The sequence below is a fragment of the Mus caroli genome, chromosome 6 (genome assembly GCF_900094665.2).
Source record: "Mus caroli chromosome 6, CAROLI_EIJ_v1.1, whole genome shotgun sequence".
Lineage (NCBI taxonomy): Eukaryota > Metazoa > Chordata > Mammalia > Rodentia > Muridae > Mus > Mus caroli.
This window is the reverse complement of record NC_034575.1, coordinates 42,628,073-42,639,608: the sequence shown is the minus strand read 5'-3', so window position 1 is coordinate 42,639,608 and position 11,536 is coordinate 42,628,073. Positions and strand designations below refer to the sequence as shown.

The 11,536-nt window shown below is 45.1% G+C and overlaps 1 non-coding gene across 1 annotated transcript; it reads right to left on the bottom strand.

Annotated features, from left to right (window-relative positions):
- Positions 1-9,972: 9,972 nt before the first annotated feature.
- Positions 9,973-10,044, bottom strand: Trnac-gca. Its single transcript has one exon. It is a non-coding gene; the product is annotated as a tRNA-Cys (tRNA).
- Positions 10,045-11,536: the final 1,492 nt, after the last annotated feature.

Genomic DNA, 11,536 nt, shown 5'->3' with positions numbered 1-11,536 from the left:
ACCCCCATGGTATAGATGTGGAAGACATAACAGTGGTTAAAATCGTGCCTAAATAAACACACCTGATTAGTGGGCAAGCCATACATAGAAAGTGATGAAGAACCTCTGCACCAAGCACCCGAGGCAGGCAATGGCCCTCACTCCTTGCCTCTCCTCCTTTTGTTATGTCCCATTTGCAGAACCCTTCATGTGCCAAACAGAAGTATCCTGAGGGAAACATTTGAAAGTAGGAGTTTGCAGATGACAGTCTTGAGCCAGGAACTGCCGGGTTCCAGTCAAATGCTTTCCTGAGTTCCACCCCCGACCTGTTTCACTGTTTTACACACTTGCCTGTGTATGGCCACGTGTGAGGACTCTTATGTATTATGTATTGACTCCTCATTTCTAGTGAACTTGCAGCCACAGTTACTTCCCAGACCTCGGTTTGACCCTGAACTTGTCCTTCTCATAGATTTTTCACAGGAATTGTAGCAATCTTGGCTGCCCAGCACCCTGCGGCCTCCTACTTGTGGCGCCTCAGCATTCAGAGCTGGGGTCCTGTCTTGTCTAAGACCCTGGTTTGGGGGGCCTCTATTTGCCTCACTCTCACCCTCTGCTGCTTCACCTTCTTTGGGATGTGTTTGTTACTTGTTGTTCTCCTTCACAGCTTCTTATGAGATGATTCCCTCGGCTGCTGCTGGAGTCACAGTCGCATTCCCTTGGGTTACTTACAGGGGTGTGGGGGACTCCCAGGCATATATTTCCTCAACAGAGCCTCCCAGGCTGGCTGACTGCTCCTGAAATCACTGAAATCCCATGAGCACCTTGCAGGCAGTTGCACCACTGAAGACCTCCCCTCCCTCTTACAGGACCTCTGAGAGTGGGGTGGGGATGCTGTTAGTCTTGTGACTTCAATGAGCCTTGGAAGTCTGCTCCCTTCCTCTTCCAGAGACTGTTTCAACCCAGGGAAGAACTACACACCCATTTGTCCTCTCCTCCACCCTTGTTGGAAGATTCAGCATTCAGGTACTCGGAAGGCAGAGAGAAATCCACTCCTAAGGATTCCAATAGGTGTATGGAATGTGGGGATGTAAATCAGGGGCTGTGATCTGCTAAGTGCTCACTCAGCATGCTTCAATTCTGGGTTTAGCTCATGCCGCCTGCCCCCACCGAGTAGTGCTAGGCCCCTCCAGTCGGTCACTCTTTCCCTGTGGCTTCAGTTCACTTTCCAGGCATTTTCCATAGTTACGCACCTCTATGATACCTGCCATTGTCTATGACTAAGCCCAGCATGACATCCCCGTCATGGCCGATGGGTGGGCTTGAGAACCTCTGATGTTCACCACAATGCCATTTAGCATCTTAGCATCATAACGCTGTATGTGAAACTCTCCTGCCAGATAGTCATTGGATATTAAGAGGAAATTTTGACCCCTGTATTAAAGTTCCAATTGCTCTTGCCTGCTACTAATCAGAAGTAAATGTACGATCCAGAAAATCTGAAGCAGAACAAGGCTGGCTGACTCAGAACATACCTCCATAATGCAGCTTTTAAACAGTTAATTAAGAACTTTACACACACACACACACACACACACACACACTACTGTGCTGGCTAGTTTTATGTCAACTTGATACAAGTTCATCAGAGAGGAGGGAAACCTCAATTGAGAAAATGCCTCCATAAGAACAGGCAAGCCTGTAAGGCGTTTTTTCAATTAGAGATTGATGTGGGAAGGCCCAGCCAATTGTGGGTGGGGTCACACCCGGGCTGATGGTCTTAAGGGCTGAGCAAGCCAGTTAGCAGCACCCTTCCATGGCCTCTGCACCAGCTCTTGCCTCCAGGTCCTCCACCGCATCCCCTGTTGAGGTTCGGTCCTGACTTCCTCTGATGGTGAAGCAGTAACAGGAAGCACAGCCAGATCAACCCTGTTCTCCCCAGGTTGCCTTGGTTAAGGTGGATCATCACAGCACTAGTAACCTTAAGACAGAAATTGGTACCAGGTTAGTAGGGTATTGCTGTGACAGACCTGACCTTGTTGATTTGGGGAAAGTTGTGTAAGGACTTTGGAACTTTGTGCAAGAAAAGACATTGAATGCTCAAAGTTTTGTGATCTGTTTTGTGGGAGCTTGGGGGAATAAAAAAAAAGAGTGTTGAGAGAAATGCAGACAAAGAAGGCGTGGCTTGTGAAGATGTAAAGCAGCGCATCTCAATCTTCATAGTGCTGTGACCCTTTAATGCAGTTCCTCGGGTAGTGGAGATTCCCAGCCATAAAGTTATTTTCATTGCTATTTTATAACTAATTTTCTACTGCTGTGAACGGTAATGTAATGTCTGATATGCAGGATATCTGATATTCGACCCCTGTGTGAAAAGGGTTGTTTGACCCTCAAGAGGTTGTGATGCACGGGTTGAAAACCACTGTTCTAAAGTGAATTTTGAGTTATTTAAAGTCTATCAAGGCTTTTTGCTATTTTGAGTTGAGAATCTGTGGTTCCAGTCAGCTGGAGCTAAAGAATCAGCTAGGATTAGCAGGAGAGGAGAACCATAGAAATAAAACCTTTGCTTTCCTGGGTCAGTGGATGGCGGTTAACTGGAGCTGAGAAACTAGTGGTGATTAAGAAGAGACAAGCTTCAGTGGGGTGAAATCTTTTGGGAAGCGTTTCCTTGGAATCAACACACAGTAGCTGTGTTCTGGAGGCAGCCAAGGTTGTACCTCATGCTGACAGCCAGACTTGGTAATGTGTAAATGTCATCCAGGTGATACTGGCTTTGAAGGCATGAGGGGTCATGGAGAGCAGCTGAGGCTTGGCACTGTGAGAGGCCAGGAGAGGCCATTGGTAAAGGGGCAGCTTCAGTGGCAATTGAAGGCCCAGGATTAAAGGGGTCATGCAGAGAAGTTGAGACTTGGCATCATGAAGAGAGCCTATAAGAGACTCTATGCAAGTACAGCCCAGTGAATCAGAGACCCCATCATTTTGGAGGTGCCGGTACCATGGAATGACCATCAAAACAGCAGCTGTTGGGGAGTGGAGCCAGGCAGAGCCTAGAAGACAGCCATGTTTGTCATGGAGGATGAAGAAAGTGACCCAAACCTCTTGGAGAAACCCAGAAGATCCTGAGTGAATCCCAGACACTGGACAGTGAGTTGTTACTATTGAAGTTTAGATTTGTTTTGTTCAGATTGCAACCCTTCTTGAAAAAGGTAGTTCATTTATTTTTTATTTTACAGGAGTCCACAACTGGGAGACTCTAAATTTTGAAAAAGAGATTTGGGAGTTTTACAGATACTTTGGATATTAAAAGAGACTGAATATTTTTAAAGTGAAAAGTTTTACAATATTTGAATTTGTAAGGCTGTGGGGGCCCAGGGCCTGGAGGAAAGAGGAGCTATGGCTTAGCTCAGCAGTAATTGTCCTTAGCTTGGCTACATTTGTTTTGTTTTGTTTTGTTTTGTTTTGTTTTTCGTTTTTCGACACAGGGTTTCTCTGTGTAGTCCTGGCTGTCCTGGAACTCACTTGGTAGACCAGGCTGGCCTTGAACTCAGAAATCCACCTGCCTCTGCCTCCCAAGTGCTGGGATTAAAGGTGTGCACCACCACGCCTGGCACTTGGCTACATTTGTGGCTGGAAGCACAGAGAGGCCTCCTGCAGGAGGCTTAGGCTGCACCTCAGTAGTCAAAGACCCCCTCCAAGTTCTCCATGGTGATTCTTGATGAAAGAGACAGTCCATGGTTCTAAACTGTTTCTTGACTGTTTGTCGTGGAAAATGGATGTATACTGTACCAACTTCTCAGGGTGGACCTGAGATTATATACCTTTTGCAGGGAGGAATGTCTGGGAAGGGAAGCTTATTGGCTAAACCCTCAGGGCCTCTAGGTACCTTCTTAGCTTGGAGAACTCTGTTCTGGGCCTACATGACCACAAGTCGAGTTTCCTGATGTGGGAAGTGTGGCACATGTTCCAGGCCAGGAGTCTGGCAGGGAGCAAGGAGGCACCTACCATCTCAGGTGTGAGTTTGTAGGGTCTCAACCAGCTCTACCCACCAAGATTCGTGACATGGTTTACCATCCCACATACGTTTACTTCATTTCATATTTATTTCAGAGATTTCAGTCCATGGTCACTTAGCCCTACTGATGTGGGTCAGTGGTAAAACAGTGCATAAGGGCAGAAAGGACGTGATGGGGGAGAGTAGTCTACCTCACCACAACCAGGAGACAGGGAAAGACAGACTGAGAGGCAGGGCACAAGGATTATCTTTCTGGGACATTTTCCAATGGTCTGCTTCCTCTCTGAAGCTCCATCTCCTAATTTACGTCCTCACCAATAATACATGAGACTGTGGCTCCATCAGTGGATCAATCATTGGCAGACTGAGATCCCTCACAATGGAGTCACTATCCCAAAGATTCATCTCTGAACCTCACAGTGTTGGAATTGTCTTCTACACTTTTTATTTCCTCTTTAGGTGTCTGCAAGTGTATTTACATGAGTTTATGTGCACCACTTGTGTGCAGTGACCATAGAGGCCAAAATAAGGCACTGGATTCCCTGGAACTGGAGAGTTACAGACCTTTGGTTCTACTGTGTGCGTGCTTGAACTGCCAGAACCATCTCTCCAGCCTCCAACACATGAGAATTCTAGGAAATACTCTTATCCAAACCATAGTACCAATGTTACCACCAAAGGCATCCCACAGGGGATTGTAAATCTTATTCATTGATAGGCTAGGATAACTAGCAACCCACCAGCAGCTGCCTAGATACTCTACTTCCAGCCATGACATCACCACTACATTTCTGAGAGTTCTCGCACTTATCTGAACATCTTTTCTACTCCATCCACACATCCATCCTGAATCCAACAAATTTAAGCCTCCTCTTCTTCTTCTCAGTCAATACTTGATGGGTGTTGGGAAGGGGCAGGTGTGGGAACCATGGTTGAGGTAGCCAGCCACCTCCACAGCAATGCTATCTAACCCCTCATTCCACAGTTGAGTCCCATATGGTGGTAAACATCATTTTATTCTCATGGTTTAGTAGGTTGGATGCCCATCAGGGTCTAGGCTGGCCTTAAGCTGTGGACCCATCTGTAGTCTTCTCTCTGTGTTTGGGGCTCAGCCTGCTTCCTGTATGTGCTGGAGGAGTGGCAGCTGGCAAAGGGACACTTTCGTGGCAATGACAAAAACACAAATGAGGAATCCTGACTAGGTGAACAGGTTTCCAGACTCTGCTAGGCACTCCTTACCGTCTCATGCCAAGTGTATTAGAGGACTAAGGAACAGGAAGTGTGTCCCATCTCTGTTTAGAAGGTCTGAACTGGGATTCAGAGCTTGATTGACCATGCTGTCCTCTTGATTAGTCCTACATGTACAATATGCTAACTTCCACCCACTGCTGCCAACCTATCTTCCAAACTCAGCCCAGGATCTTGTGTTCCACATTAAACCCTGTTGAGTTGGTTAATCTCAATTGTCAACCTGAGAGGGTACAGAATCACAGTGGGGACAAATGCTGGACATGTCTGTGGGTGGTTTCCTAGATCAAGTTAATAAGAGAGGAAACCAACCCTAGCCATGGATGATGTCACTGAAGGGTCTGGGACCCTGTATGAACTATGATAAACAGCCCCTCAAAAACCCACTTCTGCATCTCTGTCAATGATACCATTACTTATCAATTGCTCAAAACAGAAGTTTATGGTCCACTTTTACTGAAGTAAAATAGAAATCTAGCTGAATAGACATGTCTATTTTTACTCTCTGACTGTGAATATGATCTGAACAGCTGCCTCACACTTGGACTTCAAATGTTTTCCCCACCGTGTTTGGTGTCTGAAACTGAAGGCCAAAACAAACCCTTTCCCTTAGGCTGTCTTTGTCAAGGCCTTTTGTCCTAGCAACAAGCCTAACACTGGAGGCTTCTTTTATTCATGAACTTAAGTAGATAAGATTCTGCCCTCCCACCCCACCTGCCACATTCCAAATTCAGAGGAACAGACTTTTAGCAACACAGTTATACTCAAATACTAAAGAGACGACACATGTATACATGGTATTAGAAGCTGAATTTAAAAAGAAGAGAAATTCTCAAATGCTGTTGGAATGTAGAGCCATGGATAGAGCACCTGTCTTGATGCATGAAGCCCTGAGTTGGAACCCAGCAACACATAAGCCTAGTGTCATAGGGATTGCCTAAAATTTTGGTTATCATGAGGTGGAGGCAAGAATATTGGAAGTTCAAGTCATCTTTGGCTACTTAGCGAGTTCTAGGTCAAAGACAAAAAAAAAAAAAAAAAGAAAGAAATTCAAATACAGGCAGAAATAACTGTGCTTCTCTATTGCAGTGAGTTACATGTGTCCCCTTGTACATGCCAATTTGAGCATTTCTAGACTTTTCACTATCACATGACAAACTACTCCCAAAGTAACAAAACAAAACACACCCCATGATTAGGAATTTTCTTTTGTTAGATGCTTGCTCTGCCACACAGGAGCGGCTCTCACCATTGTACCTCATGACTCTTGGCTCTGCCATCTGAGAACCTACCTTTTTCACTACCCTATAAATCTGAAAAGAGCATTGGAAATCTGTGATTTCTGGTGACTGAGTAGTTACCATGCCTGACTCTCCAGTGTGCAATGACATTGGTGCAGTGGTCCTTCTTACTTGCTTTTGAGTAATTTGTTCACACTACCATGAATACAGCCTATAATAGTGGATCTTAATTGTGACCTTGAAGGGATGGAGGAACCATGAAAAGATTGAGATGTCAAGGAGGCAGTTCCTAGGATTCATTAGATCATGGTAGTTCTGACCTAAGGAAGGATTCAACCTTCCATGGATTCACCATGCATAGGATGGAGTTAGTTGAAAATCCTGAAACATAGGTGGTGAGACCACACTACAGGAGGTAGGTTGTAGGGCATGTCCTGGGCATTATAACTTGCCCTGGCATCTTCCTATATTCCTGTCCTCTGTCCACCATAGTATCTGCTCTGCCCATCCTAACCATCCCTGCTACAATAGCAGAAAACCTTTGGAATCACAAGCAAAACAAACATTTTCTCCTTTAAAATGCTTTCCTCAGGTATCTGAACACAGCACCACAGAAGCTGGCTAATACTAGCTCTCAGGAAAATTGTGGGTTGCTTACAAAATTGGTTCCATTCCCAACACTAATCACTACACTTCGCTTTGATACTGCTTTTCTCTGCCTTGGTTGTAAATATTTGGGCACATCAGGTTCCTATAGGGCCACACCCTCTATCTTCCTTGGAGCACTTATTGCCAACAAGAGTTATTTAGCTGGCACCACCTTGGTGATATCAGTGGTCCTGATAAAAGGGCTTTTAAGCCACACAGTCAAGTTGGCTTTTCCCTGAGGTTGTGTCTATAGAAGGCGCCAAGTTTCCTTCTTCTTAAACTGATATCACAGTCTTGGACAGATCAATCTTACTTTCCTAACTATGCAATTTCTGAGCAATCCATACCACCTTTAAATTCTGCTTATAAAGGTAGGCAGTTCTTATCTGAACTCAGATGTTTTGGGGACCCCTTGCCAAATGCTGCCTGCAGCAAGAAGCTCAAGAGTTGAACATTTACCCAACACTCCCTCCCCTGCTCTGCACGACCAAGGACACTTTCCAGGCTTTCCAGGCTCTCACAGGCTGTTCACTGTCTTCCTGCCCTCAAAAGTCACTTCCACCTCCTGCAGCTGATGGAACAGATTGCTTGCTACACACAGAAAACCATGTATTCTGGGATTTGTCCCAACAAGAACCCCTCTAAAAACCCATTTCAACATTGGCAGTCTTATTCACAGTGATGTTGCATAACAAGCCACGGAAAATCTAGTGTCACAAAATATAGCCATCTGTCACAGTGCCTGTGAGTCTGCAGTTGGAATGCAAATTGAATGATCTAGACTGGGCTTTTGTCAACCAAAAATGGTGACATGGAGAGAGGCTCTACAGAGAAATGAGTTTGATCAGGAACAGAAGAAAAATTAGAATCCAGGATACACAGGCTCTGACAACCCACAGACACACCCAGGTGAGCAAGAGAAAATGAGGCTGTGTGTACTATTTGAGACAATTATCCAAGTATGAAAAGACTGGTAATGAGGTGATGTCTGTCCACCATTGAACAGGTAGACAATAAACAGGCATCCACCCAGAATAATTTCCTGTGTAAGATTTCAGTGGGCTTTATGCAGGGTTGTAGATTCAGAAAGTCTTTGTTGTACTTTTATTCACAGGCATGGGTGTGTGTGACAAACCCTCTTTCATGGCTTCTTTATCCATTTTCATTAGGATTGCTCATGGATGACTCCATTTGGGCTCCAACTATTTTCATAGATTGAAGTTTCTGGTCCAATTGGCCTTGGCTCCTCACTGACACCTAGGCTCAGGTGTGCCCATGTGTGTTCATTCTAAAGTCCAGCTGAAAAGATACCACGTCATAGGACAAGCACATGTCACGATAGCCATGGAAGTGCCAGATGATAGTCTTGCCAGCTGGCCTCATGTCCTGCCTGTATCACATCTTTGAACACCCAGTGGCCAAAGCAAACAAGTCCTACTTCAGCCACTATCAGTCTATGATTCTCACCTGTCAATCCACCCTTCCATATTTACTCTGCCATAAGGAACCTGTTTCAACAAAACATGATTGGACAGTTGTCATTAGAGGTTCCTGCAAGGATGGTTCAGGAACAGAGGTAGCTTGCTAGCTTTCCTAAGTATGTCTGCTTTCCTGATTCTGGATGGTTGTTACCTCATCTGGTGCTCTGTCCAGGGAAGGAAGTCCCTTGGAGACCTCACAGCACTAGCCAGCCTTGTAACCACCCCCTGCCTACCAGACTTAGCTTGCTCCACTGATGCACTTGATGCCTAGACTGTTTCTGGGAAACGCTGCAGCACCTGGTACCCCCTGACCTCACTTCTTCATGATTCATGTAATCTATACAGGGCTAGCTGCTGCTTGCCTCGAAGCTATAACCAAGAATGGCTAGTAATCTGCTAATACCCCTTTCCCAGATAGATGCGAATGGATAAGACTGGAATTTTATTCACCCATGCAGAATGAACAAAATTATGACGTTTGCAGGAAAGTCAGGTACATGGAAATCATGTTAAGAAAAACAAGGCAAACTCCGAAAGATAAATACTTCATGTTTCAGGTTTGCAGAACCTTGTTTTCAAAGTGTAATGTGCGCGCGCGCGCGCGCGCGCGTGCGTGCGTGTGTGTGTGTGTGTGTGTGTGTGTGTGTGTGTGTGTGTGTGTGTATAAGAGACAGTGTCAGAGACACAGAGCACTAAAAATGGAATCGTAAGAAATGAGGAGGACATCTTAAGGGAGAGGGGAAACAGAGAGGGTAATGGAACACATGAAAGCAGGAGGCGCAACTAAGTAGTAGGAAAAAGGGACACAGTGGAAGTCAGTAGGGTGTGTGGATGAAAACAGTATAATGACCCCATAACAGACTCCATAAGTAAGCCCATTACTTTGTATGTTAATGCCCCCAAAAAATAATAATTAAAAGCAAACAAAAATTATTTTCCAATGTGAGCTGGACCTATACCTTGGAGAAGAATCCCTTCCAACTTTGAACTTGTGTGCACCCTTACCTGAAGAACACATTATAGTTTTCTTTGAAGCTCTATACTATTCTTTCTTAACATAATTATTCTTCCTAATAAATTTTCTGTACTTAATTATTAGGTTTCTGTCTTCAGGTTGTCTGTGATTAATACAACCAACCAAGCTTGAAGGAGAGGACAGGAAGTGTCTCAGTACTGAAAGAGGAGAGGAAATATCACAAAGCTCGAAGTATGGCCAAAGAGAGGGGGAAGAGTCTGCCAGATGTGAACCTGTTACTTCTCAGTGGGCCAGAGGAGAGACTGGCTGGCAAAGTAGGATTGGGGATGATTGAAGACACTCTAAGTGAGGATAGCCCTGAATCAACAAAGCAAAAGGCATACCAATAGGGGGCACCTGGATTTGAACCAGGGACCTCTTGATCTGCAGTCAAATGCTCTACCCCTGAGCTATACCCCCATGGCTTGAGAGTTACTATAATCAGTATCCTTTACCTGAGTATAATACCATTAGCAAGGCAGTCCCTGCAAGCTAATAGATTTATTATACCCAAAGCCTTGTGTGTCTTTCCTCCGTTCATCTTCTTTGTCATGTTTATTTCCAGCTTTTCCCCTGTGGCATCACTCTTACTTCCAAGCTGCAACCACCCATCCAGCTAGGACATCTTGATGTACTAGAATTGTCAGCAGGCAAAGGGCATCCCTGCAGGAGGCTGAGGCAACCTTTGCAGACACCAGCACCCCAGCCTTGCTGCACCTGACTCCCAAATCCTCATCCTGCATGGGCCATATCCCTGTCTTTTCTACCCTGATCTACCTTAGCTATACTGAGCCAAGAAAGAGCTAGCTGGGAATCCATCTAGCACCATAATGGTAGAGGTGAAGAGAAGCGGTCAGAAACTGGATGTGTTTTGAAGTCACGTGAACAGGAGCTGATGGTGATTTAGGTGCTATCGTAGACAGTGTTCTATCGATGTGAAAAGACATCATGACCATGACAACTCTTATAAAGTAAAATATTAAATTGGAGTTGGCTTACATTTCAGAAGTTTAGTCCATTGTCAGAGTGGGGAACATGGTGGTGTGCAAACAAACATGGTGCTGGAGAAGCAGCACAGAGTTCTACAGCCAGATTCTCAGGCAACAGGAAGAGAGAGACTCTGGGCTTGGAATGGGCTTCTCACCTATCCCCAGTGACACACTTCCTCTAACAAGGCCACACTCCTAGTCTTTTCAAATACTGCCACTCCCTGGGGACCACATTTTTTAATCTGAGGCTATTGGGGCCATTTGCATTCAAACCACCACAGAGTGAGAGAAAGAAAACCACGAAGGGGGCACCCAGATCTTTGGCTGAGTAGCTGGAAGAACAGCTGCACCAAAACTCTGTTCACTTTAGGACACAGTGATGGAAACCATCTGTTACATAACCTGAAATGATCCACACAAGACAGTTATCCACAACTACACCCACTAAGCCAATTAAGGCTTTTAGTCCTTTTATTAATAGCCAAATCAAGAGCAGGCTTATACCTCTGGAAAGTGTCTTGGTGAGGGAACCAGTGTTTTTAAAGACAAATCCACATTCACATCAGTGTTTACAGAGGGTTACGTTAGTGAGAGATTTGGGGTGGCCTAGTAACATCTGCTCTCTTTGTAAAGCTCAGTGGTATTTCCCAGGTACTCCATAGTCTGTTGAGACCATAGTCAGGATCACAGACAGTCCCCAAGGCACTGCCAAGGTGAATGTGGCTTCTGCAGGTAAAAGGCTGAGAAATGGCCAGGCAGAAACAAAATAAAGCAAAGTTAGGACAGTATGTCTTTACGTTGGTCATTTCATCCCAGCCCCCCAATTTTGTTACTTTTAAGCCTTTGGATTTGACTAAAGGGTAAACACTGAGCTCAGAGGATCTTTAGCTGAGCTGAGGCGATTTTTGTTTGATGAAGTAAAG